The 12,317-nt window shown below is 35.9% G+C and overlaps 1 pseudogene; it reads right to left on the bottom strand.

The window, feature by feature from the left end:
* Positions 1-10,962: 10,962 nt before the first annotated feature.
* Positions 10,963-11,061, bottom strand: LOC145587069 (small nucleolar RNA R71; annotated as a pseudogene).
* Between the last annotated feature and the right edge of the window lie 1,256 nt (positions 11,062-12,317).

Genomic DNA, 12,317 nt, shown 5'->3' with positions numbered 1-12,317 from the left:
CAAACTACCCAAACATTCATTATTTAACATTCAATAGGAGGGCACATTAATTGGCTACAATCTATAAAATAAATATATGGTTCATTTCATGCTCCTCCTAAAACCATTACTATTGGAGAGTTCAAGGCCCCTAACCCACCGCCTACTCCTTTCATCCTCATTATAGTTAGCTCACCCCAAGTATCTATGTTAGGTTAAGAAAAAGAAAAAAAAAATCACCCTGACTTTTTTCCTAAAAACGGGACGGGCAAAACAAAACAGGGCAAAATAGATTTGAAATTAAAAAACAAAACAATGCAAAATAGATTTGAAATTACAAACCAAAACAAAGCAAAATAAATTTCAAAATAAAACTGGGCAAATAGATTTCAACACAAAATAGGGAATACAGGACGGGCAAAACGAAAAAGGCAAAATTGAACAAAATTAAAGCTTTAAAAATAGGATAATAAAAACTAATTCGTAGAAAAGTAGAGCAAAAAACTAACGACTACATCCAACTTAAGTTCTGATTACTGCAAGTTGGCATTGTTCAGGGTGTATAAACAAACTATCAAAGACCTTTATAATCTCTGAAGTGCTATTACTACGAGAGAAATCATAACCCTCCTCTCTAATTTGAGCTTAAGAATGATTGATATTTAATTAAGGATGGATAGAGTATTCCATATATCTTTCAAATTTTTATTTTCATAATAAATATAAAAAAACAAATTCATTCGATTAGAACAGCTAGACTCAATAATTCTAGAGGATTTGAGCATTTTTTTACAATACACAAGACTAAATGGTATTAGTGAAACCAGTCCAACTGTCAAAGAAAAACCGAACATACTTATTGTACACAATTTAGATGTGCAGAGGTTTAAGAGTATAATCACACAACAAAAAAAAAAGAGGGGGAAGGGAGCCAAAACACTGCAAACTTCCACCATGATGAACTCAGGGTAGGTAAGAAGTTAAGAAGTTGAGCAGCTGATAAATAAATAAGTAAATAAATAAACAAGCCATTTAAATAAAGACTAAGGGCTCTAATCTGTGGTACCTCCAACACTTTTGCATCTATTGTGGTGGAGTTTTCCTCATCGCTGCTTGCTGCTTTCTTGACCCATGCGTTTGCATAACATAAGATGGTAAGAACAAGTAGCCACCCTTGTCATACCTGGACAATAATAATATAGAAGATGCCAATTATAGTATGCAAATATAATCAATGGTATTAATCGGAAAATAGTACATCATATTCTAATAAGTTACATACTTTTAGCTTGTTGATTAATTGACAACAGATCATGGCAGAGTATATAAAATATACAATACTAAAATACCTTCTCTCCTTCTAATCATATTCTAACAGTGTGTTTGGATTGAAGAAAATGAAGGGAAAAGAGGGGAAGGGAAGTGAAGGGAAAGAGTATCTTTTATTTGGATGACAAATTATGGATGAAGGGAATTGGAGGGGAGATAAATGGAGAGATTAAATTCTAAGAAAATGATCCCTCCAACATTGGAGAGATTTGGAAGGAAAACTCATCCTTCTTCCTCCCCCTTCCTTTCCCTCCCTCCCCTTCACCTCACTCCCCTTCTTTTCATTCCCTTAATATTACCCTAACACACTGTAAGTCTCATAGGGTTTTTTTTTTACACTCTATACAGTCTACAGTCCATCCAATTCCAAATTTGCACTTAAAATAATACCATTTTTCACAGCTTACTAAACTTAAGAGTAATTTAGAGTAGGATGATAATCAAAATTTAAAATGCTACAGAATTGAAGTAAACAGTTTTCTCATTGTTATTGCTGCTATGTTGATACTATTTGAAAAATCGATATCACTCCCAAAAAAAGTAGGGGAAAAATTATACTTAATTTGATGTTAAATATTACGAATATAGGAGGTGAATAATAATGAATAACAAAAAACCCCGGTCGAGGTCAAATCCCAAAAACAAAAATGGACAAGCAAAATCAATTAGCAACCAGAATTCTTCTTGATTTGGATAAGAGCATGTAAGCCAAAACAATAAAATCAAACCTTCAAGACACCCATCTCAAGCCCTTCTAAGTGCATGAATCCAAGTATTCTTACTCGAACATCAATCCCTTGTCTATAAGACTTCTCAAGCTTATGGACGTATTTATCAGCCACGTCAGAAATCGGTAGAAATGAAACACCCTTGGCATCCAATTTATACATAGATAGCTTTTAGAAATATAAGAAAAAAGAAAAACATACTGTCAGCAAAAGGCCCCAATCTTTATCTACTCTAATTACTTTCGAGTGTTCATAAATCTCTCCTGTCCTGACATGCTGCATATCAGATACAAAATTCAATAAAAAAACTTATATAAGAAATGTTTATGAACATCATAACAAATCCTACACTTGTACATTCCAAAAAGAATTCAAGTTTGTGAAATCTTGGCAAAGAAGATGCTATAAATTATATTACTACTCTTGATATATGTAAAAACTTATGAAAATAATCACTTTAAATTAACCAAATAGCAAAACTAAACAATCTCTTTCATACCAAACCTAGTACATTGGTGCACAATATTGAAAGCAGAAGCAACAAGAAGCAAGTTAGAAATGAATTTTTCCCAAAAACAAAATTAAACCTAGATTGTGAAATTCATATTCAGTGATTAAAAAGAATTGATAATTAGACTAAAAAGCTAGTTATTACCTCAAAGTTGTCCTTCAATGGAGAAGAAAGGTAAAATTTAATGGAGAACTCAAACACTAAGTAAATTGGCGATGAACCCTAGATTTAGATCATCAATCACCTGCAATTCATAATTAAGGGTCATATGAAAACACTAAAATCCCTAGATTAAATGAGAAAATACCCACAATCTATGTTCATTCAAGCAATTCATCGAACACTTTAAGATCATATATTTACAAGACAAAAGCAAATAATATAACATTAAATTAGATTCGAATGAACTCACCTTGTGCAGACACCTGATTGTGTCTCCTCAAAAACCAAACTCAGTGATGAGTACCTTTCACGTCATTGAATATCGAACAAGGTGAAATGTTGAAGAGTCTCTTGAATTCTTCTGTTTTCTAATAAAAATAATTCATTTTTGTTTTCAAAAATCATTCATTTTGTATCATATTTATGAAAAATATCCAATCCAGTTTATTTTAGACCATAATCTGGTTCCAATAATTGTGTAGTTGGATGGGGTTTGAAAAGACCTTTCCAACGATACATTATAAGCCCAATTCCAAGTTATAACGAGGAAGTTATGGTCAAAATATTAAACTGGGTCCTAAATGAGTTTTATGGGCGACCCAATGTTCATGTGGAGGGTCCATTAATTTAGTTGTATTCGTAAAGTTATTAGGATTTATCCTAGTCTTCTAGAATCTTCAAGAAGGTTATTTTAAGTTCTAATGGGATTAGGATTATTAATTATAATTATATTTAATTTAGAAAAGATAAAGAATTCTAATTGGAATAAACAAGTGTTTCAAAAGATTAAATTCGGTTTAATTAAAGATAAGTACGGACTCCAAGTAACCTAATTTGATTAGGAGAAAGACTCCGTACAGAAATCTTATCATGCAGCAACCATGGCGCTGCGATGGCCTTATCGCCACGCGATGGAGCTAGTTTTACTCCGAGTTAAATTCTGACTCTTTTCTAATCGTTTGGAAGATTTTTCTCTATAAATAGGGTCGTTTTCCCCCATTACCAACAACCAACAATCACCAACAAGAATCAACAATCATCTATTCTTTTTCTCTCTCTAAGCTAGAAGTTTATTTCTTTCTTTCTTTCTCTTTCTAAGCCTTTCTACACCTTTTTTACAAAATACACCATTCCTCATTCACGATATTTGAATACACCTAGCCAAGCTCGAAGTTTCCTTAGACCTAGACGTGAAAGGTTGATAGTTCTAAAGGTTTGGTCCCAAATCCATATTTCAATTAATATTACTTTTGTTGTTTGATTTAATATTGAAGTTACTAACACGTGTATTGTTTTGATAGAAAGAGGTACGAGGATTCAGAGTGAGTAATTTCATTGCTCTATTTCTTTAGAAATCATGTTTAGAATATTTTATAAATTCCTATTATCATGTTAGGATGTTTTTATTGCTTCCTAGTATCATGTTAGGATTAAAGCTTTGATTTTTAATGCTTAGTGACATGCTAGGATTATTTATTAATCATGTTAGTATCATGCATAGGGTCTTGCTATTAATATTGTGCTTTGATGAGATTGAGATTATTTTTATGATGATTTGTTGTATCAATATTATTATGTTGCTTGATATTATTGTTATTGCTTGATCACGCCCTCTCTTGCAAGTTTTGAAGGGAATTTGTATTTGAATCATGATTTATAAGATAATTAATAATTTGATTTAGACTAATGTGATTTTAATTTAAGTGATCTCAAATAATAGATTTATTTATGCATTAATAATCAACCAACATAGATTAAACAGGTTTAGGATTAATATATTGATTGTATGTTGATTGGAAAGCGCACATGAATATGAGAAGAACAAAGTAAAGGCCAACTTAGGGAAGGTTTAACCTCTTTTAGTTTAGATTTGTACCTTCATCCCCGAATATCCAGTCATGGTTCAGGACCATTATGAAGTTAGCAATCTCTGTGATCGTGAATGGTTTACAAGTTCCTAAAACTTGTTGGCGACTCTTTTGCTCTAGCTTCCTTCCCTTTAGACGCCACCATGCTTAAGTGTATGATCACAGTGGGGCTCAAGTGTTGGATGCTTGAAATATTCCCTACAGTTTTTGGCGACTCCACTGGGGATTGAAAATTGTCAATCAAAAGGTTAAGTCAAGGCACAAACGAGATTTTGAAGGTAGCTACAAGCAGTGGTCTTCGACAATGTCCCGAAGCACAGAGGAGATTGTCTACAACGGCAAGGCACTGCCGTGGCTAGGAATAGCCACAAAACTGAAGATGGTGAAGCAAGGTCACCTTCGACGATGTTCCCTAGGATGTGGAAGATTGTCACAACAAATGAAGATATCGAGGCACAGTTACCTTCAAGATGGCGTTCACGAGGCACTGTGTTGGTCGTCACAACAAAATGCAGCAACAAATCGGTTACTTCAGAGACGTGTGCTCAACGGTGCAAGATACGCGTTTCTAAATCTTTTATCTGCTTAACTAACGCTAGTTTGCAGGTATCGGCGTTACAAGAGTGATTTAAAATCGCAGAACGTTCAGAAGACATATTATTGAATTCTGAAATTATTACATCGAAAGAGACACTTCTGTTGGGACTTGAATACTAACTATCCTAGGAGTATGTTCTAAATTAGGAGGAATAGAAAGGGATGCAACTATGGGAGACTTAGAAGACTCGATAACGGAAGACTCGAATTCAGGCTCAGATTCAGACTCAGACGACTCAGACTCATCGAATATTGGTCCTTGTTCTGTGGTGATGGAGATTCTTCTTCCACTTGGTGTAGTCACCTTCACGGTCTTTCACCATCCTTGAACTAATCCTTCTGCCAGAGTAATGAGTTTTGAAGGGTCAAAGTTTTCACTTTGCAACACCGTTTGGGTAAGTGCGGAGTTGTCATCAACATGCTTAGGCTCATTTTTCTCATATCCATAGAGGAGTCCCATAACATTGAAGTCGAAGCATGGAGGTGCTTGCTCCTTGTGGATAGGAGTTAGGATCTCATCTAAGATGTTGTAATCCAAGAATATTTCGAACCCTGGTTGTCTTATCCCATCTTTGACAAAAGATTCATGAAATTCATGGCATGGATAATCTTCACCATCTTTTATAAATTGTCCATTTAGAGTAAAGGGGTAGTGATCCATTGGGATTGCTTTTTTCTGGGTACGAGCGTTTCTTCGTGCATTGAACTTTTCCTGGGCTCACTTAAGATCCTCTAGAGTTGGTTCGAAACCAAGTCCAAAAGTGTCTACCTTGGCACATACATTGACAACTCAATCAAGAATATCTTCTTTAATTCAATCTTGAACATCTAGGTTTCCTACAAAATCCCCTAAAAAAAATCAGAAATAATCAAGCTTAGAAGAACCTAAATTGACAGTATAATTAATGATGAACCCTAAAATTGGTATTTGACGAAAAAAGATAAATCTTACCTCAGAAGCTGCTGTATTCTTTTCCTCTCCTCCGGCGCGTGTGCTGTCGGGCCACCAACCCCTGTACTCATCCGCCATGTGCAGTCGTTGCGAGAAACCCTAATTTAAGCATTACCCAAAATTCTTTAACAAGAAAGTACTTCATTAATGTGTAATATAACAACTCAAAACTCTCACAAATTCACTTGCCAATTTACAAACATTAGTTCGAGTTTCACAAAAAAATTGTATAACTTCAACTGATCTTGTTTCTTAATAAATCAAAGTGAAATTCCATCAATTCCACAAAACACAAACATCAAAAACAAAAAAAAAAAAAATCTAGAAATAAAATACAAAAAACAGGTCGAATATCCAATAATACCTGAGTTTATTCACCTCAAACTTGAATCGACCAAACCTTGCTCCATATTCCTTCTTTCGCCTATTTTAGAGAGAAAACAGAGAAATAGGAGGAAACTACTTCATACTGTAAATAATAGAAACTGAATTTATCGGCATGAAATAAAAAGAATTGAAATAACAAGCTAGGAAAAAGAATACATACTCATGAATTTACTACTTCCATTGCTACAACCATAGAAAACTTCAGAATCTATCATGTTTAGATTTTCCTCCAACATCCTACATTTCATAAAACAACGAAATCAAAAATTAGATCCAAGAAACACTCAAAAATCACAAAATCAAATTCAAATAATCCAAAAATAATCGAAAGACAATCGAAAGACCTAACCGGAACAGAAGAGATCGAAACTCCGACGGAAGCATCATCATCCTTAGCAAAACACAAAAAACACAAATTAATCAAAAAATAAAATGCTGAAACTGCACTTTCAAGCGAAAGCGAGAGATCACCGAAGAAGAGGAAGATGAGCTGTGAGTGCGGCCATGATGCAGGAGGCGAGAAGGACGAGGAGCGATAAAAGAGAGAGAGAGAGCGAAGAAGCAGAGGATGAAGGCATCAACAATGATTGGTGGTTTTGAACTCACCACCATCGTTACTGAAGGTGTCGAAACCCTAGCTTTTGATTTCCCCAAATGGGAAAAAACTTGTGAACGAGAAAGAGAGGAGAGAAGAAGGGGAAAACTGAAAAAGTGAATAATGAAGGTCAGAAAACATATGGCTGAGAGGAAAAGTGAATAATGGGGCAAAGCAAAAGGTAAAAAAGAGGGGAAAGGGCAAAACTGTAATTGAATATATTGAGGTTTAATATAGTCACCACACTATTACTAAGGGAATTCCGTTTTGCCAATTTATCACTTTTTATAGTTATGGATTTTATTCAGCTACATTATTATTAGTATCAAATTTTAAAAAAGGTTTATTCTCTTTAATAATAATAATTTAATTTTTCTTCCTTAGGTACACTTTCATCATTCATTTTTTCTATGAGCTCTATTTTTTTTTTGTTATTATTATTTGATGTTTTATTTTTTGGGGAAATATTTTTGTTATTAATTTTGGTATAAAAAAAATCAAAAGTTTATTTAATCAAATTGCGTATTGCACGAGACTAATCTAGTATCTCTACTAAAGTAAAAAGTCGCTAACATCACTATTATCCACATGTCAACCTCTCTTAAAATATTTTCCTGCTAAAACCAATAGTGAAATCATTTTTTTTCAACATAAATAAAAGTTTGAAAATGTTTAATTAATTATACATTTTCCTAACAAATTTTGTATTTAAATCAAAATTAAACCATTTTCAATGGAATAAAAAAGTGGTTTGACAATTTCATTTCCTATAAACATTATCTTTCATCATACTCTATATATTTTGTACATATAATATGTATTCGGGTTTCCACTCTTTGTTAATTAACCAATTTATTATATTTTGCTAAATTATTTACGCTACGTATTACATATATATAAGCAAAAAAATTATTGTCAAAATCGTGCATCGCACGAGCTTATCTTAGTACAACTAAAATAATAAAAACATTGTTAATGTTACACTTTATCATTATTTTTGAACATTAGTAACAATGCACGATATATATTTAATACTTTATTTTAAATGGTTTTTTTTTTAATACAAAATAATATAAAAGTATACAATTTTATTTTTTAAATAATATATATGGGTTTAGAGTAGGAATGGGGCGAGTACAACCTAAAATCCACCCCTACCCCATCACCCATGGCGGGTGTGGTTTTTTCCCCATTCCCGCCCTACCACTCGCCAAACCGGGACCCATCTCCACCCTACTAGGTAGGGAGGTGGAGATGGGACATGTCTCTTACTTGACCCGCCCCACTTATATCTTTACATAAAAACCCAAAAAAATTTCCCAAATAAGAGATTAGATAGTCAAAGGTCAGATTTTCTTTCTTTTTTTTTTCTTTATCCTTTTATTTCTTTTGTTCCCTTTTTTTTTTCTTCTTTTCCCCCCTCCTTCATGCGTCACTCTGCCCACCGCTACTCACTGTCGCCACCTACCAGTGTTGCCCCCCTATTTGCTGGCGAACACCACTAGCCGACCACCGTGGCTTTCCCCTTCTTCCTCCTTTGTTTTATTTAAATCATATACTTATGATGAGTGTCATTTATGGCACTCATAGGGTAGTCTTTTAGGTTATTTCTTTCCCTTTTTCATGCTTTCTTCTCTTAATTTTGGTCCTCTTTCCTTTAGTTTCTCCTTTTTCCTCTTTTCTTTATGATTCTCGTGTTTTTATCGTGTTTTCCTTTATTTGGCTCTTTTTCCCTTTTATTTCCTTCCTTTGTTTACTTGTGTAGGTATTGTGAGAATCACCTTGGCAAAGGATGCAATTCAGGACCTCAATGATCAAGCAAGGAAGAAGCATTTGGCTAGAGAGGGCTTAGAGAGGCTTGGAGAGGCCTCGGAGAGGTCTCCAAGGCATTTCCAGCAGGCCGCGGGCGCGGGCCCAAGATGGTCAAATGTGCTAAATCGAGGCAGGAACATGCCGCGGTTGCCCCGAGGGCTCTCAGCGGGCGCGGGCAAAATGGAGAGGCCGCTCCATTCAGAGAGACCGAGGCCCCCCCTGATCAGCCTTTGGGAGCATGGGATTAGCCGCGGGCGCGGGTACTGCCCAGATAGCCCGCGGAGGGTTCCGTACCCATTTCTCCGCGGGCGCGGGTCTATCAGGAGAGGGCGCGGGAGCTGCCGTTTTTTTCTTAGCTTATAAATAGAATTGTATTTCCTTTTTGAATCTAACTTTTTGATAATATTTCATTAGCTTAGTTTTAGAGAGAGAATCTAGAGAGAAGTTAGAGAGAAGTTCTTGGTTTTGGATTTGTAACTCAACATTTGATCAATCAAGTTTGGATTTCTTCATTTTCAATCATCAATATTAGTGAGAATCTCTTCCTTCTTTCATCTCTTACTTCCTTGCTATTTGATTTTTGTTTGATGCTTGTTTTTCTTTGGATTTGAGTTTGATATTATTGAATACTTTGATTTCTCTTAGATTTTGATATAGAATGATGATCAATGCAATTTCTAGTTATTTGTTCTTGAATTTCACCATGATTAGTGAGTAGATTAGTTGCTAGGGAAAGGGGGAAGCATGTTTGATTAATGGAATTGCTAGTTAATGCTCTTTGATTGATTGATTTGTTGCAATTAAATTGGTTGACATAGTTTTGCATGAGATTGATTAGATTAGGATTGATCACCCTATAAGATTAATCTAGATTGCATTGCAACTCTTAATGACATGACCAATTGATTTGAAGGTTGATCTAATTGATTGACCAATTGATTTGAAGGTTGCTCTAATTGATTGAGTTTGCTTGTGATTCTTCTTGGTTTACCTTTCATAGTGACCACTAGATTGGCCTATAGGGGATAGCATTTGAACTCTCTTGATTGCTACTATTGTTTGTCCATTGCAATACTTGAATTAATTGACTGAGCTTTAAACTAGAATTATCATTGATCTTGCATGTGGAACCCACATCCCTAGTGTTTCGACCTTTGATTACTTGTTAAACTTGATTTAGTTCACTTTAGTACCAACCATAATCTCAATTTCGACTTCAAGGTTGCTTGACTTAGACTTTAGTTTTCATCATTGCATTCCCTTGGGATCGACCCTTAACTTGCCCTATATTCATATAAGGTTGGTTAGGTGTTTACAAATTTAGTTTGACTTGGGGAAAGGGTAGATAACAACATGCATTTTCATCTTGTTAAAATGGCGCCGTTGCCGGGGAATGCTATTGGTGCTTAGCTTTTGTTGTTGAGTCTACTTCATTTTATTTGAAAAATACAAAAAGATTTTGTTTCTTTAGGCTACACTTGTAGCTGTGCTACTAATATTTTCTTTGAGTTTTGCATGCATAGAACCCGTGATCGTTCCATTGTTCCCCTTGATCCGGAAATTGAGAGAACTCTTTCAAGAAGAAGAGTGGCTAATAGATCCTTGGGTTATAGTTCTTCAAGCGAAGAAGAGATTCAAGAAGAGCAAGGCATGGGTGAAAATCCTAGAGTGGCCTTGAAGGAGCTTGGAGTGCCCGGTGCATATAGGTTTGAGAGCGGCATAGCTCCACCTACTACACCGGCAAATGACTTCGAAATTCGGCCGGCAATGATCACCTTGATTGAGAGAAGACAATATAGTGGGGCTAAGAATGAGAGCCCATTGAACCATCTTAAGGAGTTTGAAAAATATTGCAACACCATCAAAGTCAATGGGGTTTCTCAAGAATTCATCCGCCTCAAGTTGTTCCATTTCTCTCTCATAGGAAGATCTTTGGAGTTGCTAGACAAAGAGGTGAAGCCCAACTCCTTGAGAACTTGGGACGATGTCACAAAGGCCTTCTTGTCCCGCTTCTACCCTCAAAAGAAGACGGCGGAGGCAAGAGCCTTGATTCAAGGGTTCAAGCAAAGGCCAAGTGAAAGCCTTTACGAAGCATGGGAGAGATTTAAGGAGTATCAAAGGGAGTGCCCTCACCACGGAATCCCAACATACCAAGTGATCCAAATCTTCTATGGCGGTTTAAGTCCCCAAGGCAAGTCATGCCTTGATGGAGGGGCCGGGGGCCCTATCATGAACAAGACCGAAGAAGAAGTTGTGGACATCATTGAGGACGTGGTGACATACTATAGGGATTGGCAATATGGGGAGAGGGACTCTTCAAGCAAGCAATCTTCATTTTACTCGGTTGACCATCTAAATGCGATCAACAACCTTTCCTCCCAAATGACAAACTTAGGAAAAGAGGTCACCGCAATCAAAGCTAAGTTGGAGAGCACTTCTTCCTCTTCTCAAGCTTCGAATCTTCCCTCCCAATTTAAGGGGAGAGGTACTCCTTCTAACTCTCAACCCCCTCCCTCTTCACATAATATGCCTATGGGTTGCTTGTTTTGTGATGCATGTGGATCGTATGATCATGACTCTAGTACTTGTCCTAATGAATGTATTGATGAGTTTGATAACCATGAGAGTGAACATGTGAATTATGAGTCGAATAACAATGGTCAAAGGTTTGATAACCAAAGAGGTCAATGGAATAGGAACTACCAAGGCCAAGGCAATTTTGACAACTATAACCAAGGCGGTGGTTATAGAAACCAAGGGAACCAAGGTTCTCGTGGTAGCTATAATAATCAAGGTTATAGTGGCCAAAATCAAAGCTAAAATTATGGTAATCAAGGCCAAAGTTATGGTAACCAAAACCAAGGTTATGGAAATCATAACCAAGGTAGTGGTAATCATAATCAAGGTGGTGGAAACCATAATCAAGGTTATGGTCAAAGTCAAAATAGGGGTAATTGGAACAATCAAGGAAGGGGTAATTTTCAAAATAATTCTCAAAGAGGTCTCCCACCCGGATTTGTTCCAAAGACTCAAGGTGAAAGTTCCTATTCTCAACCTTCTTCACCTAGGACTAATTTGGAGGAGATAATTGAGAATCAAACCAAGTTGTTGAACACATACATGGCCGTTAGTGATAAAAAATTCAATGAAATGATGACCCACAATAAAATGCTTGAAAACCAAATCTCTCAACTTGCTAATGCCTTGAAAGATCATGCAAGCCCTTCTTCTTTACCTTCCCAAGGTCTTGATCCCAAGAAACCCGTGAATGCTATTGTTACAAGGAGTGGGAAGGTTCTTGAGGAGAGATTGCCTAGGAAGGGTGTAGATAAGGAGATTCCTAGGGAGGTTTTGGTTGAGAATGAGGGGGATAGGGCATCATTGGATGAGGTAGTGG

Source organism: Chenopodium album, chromosome 16 (assembly GCF_948465745.1).
Source record: "Chenopodium album chromosome 16, dcCheAlbu1.1, whole genome shotgun sequence".
NCBI classification, from domain to species: Eukaryota; Viridiplantae; Streptophyta; class Magnoliopsida; order Caryophyllales; family Amaranthaceae; genus Chenopodium; species Chenopodium album.
This window is presented reverse-complemented; position numbering and strand designations above follow the sequence as displayed.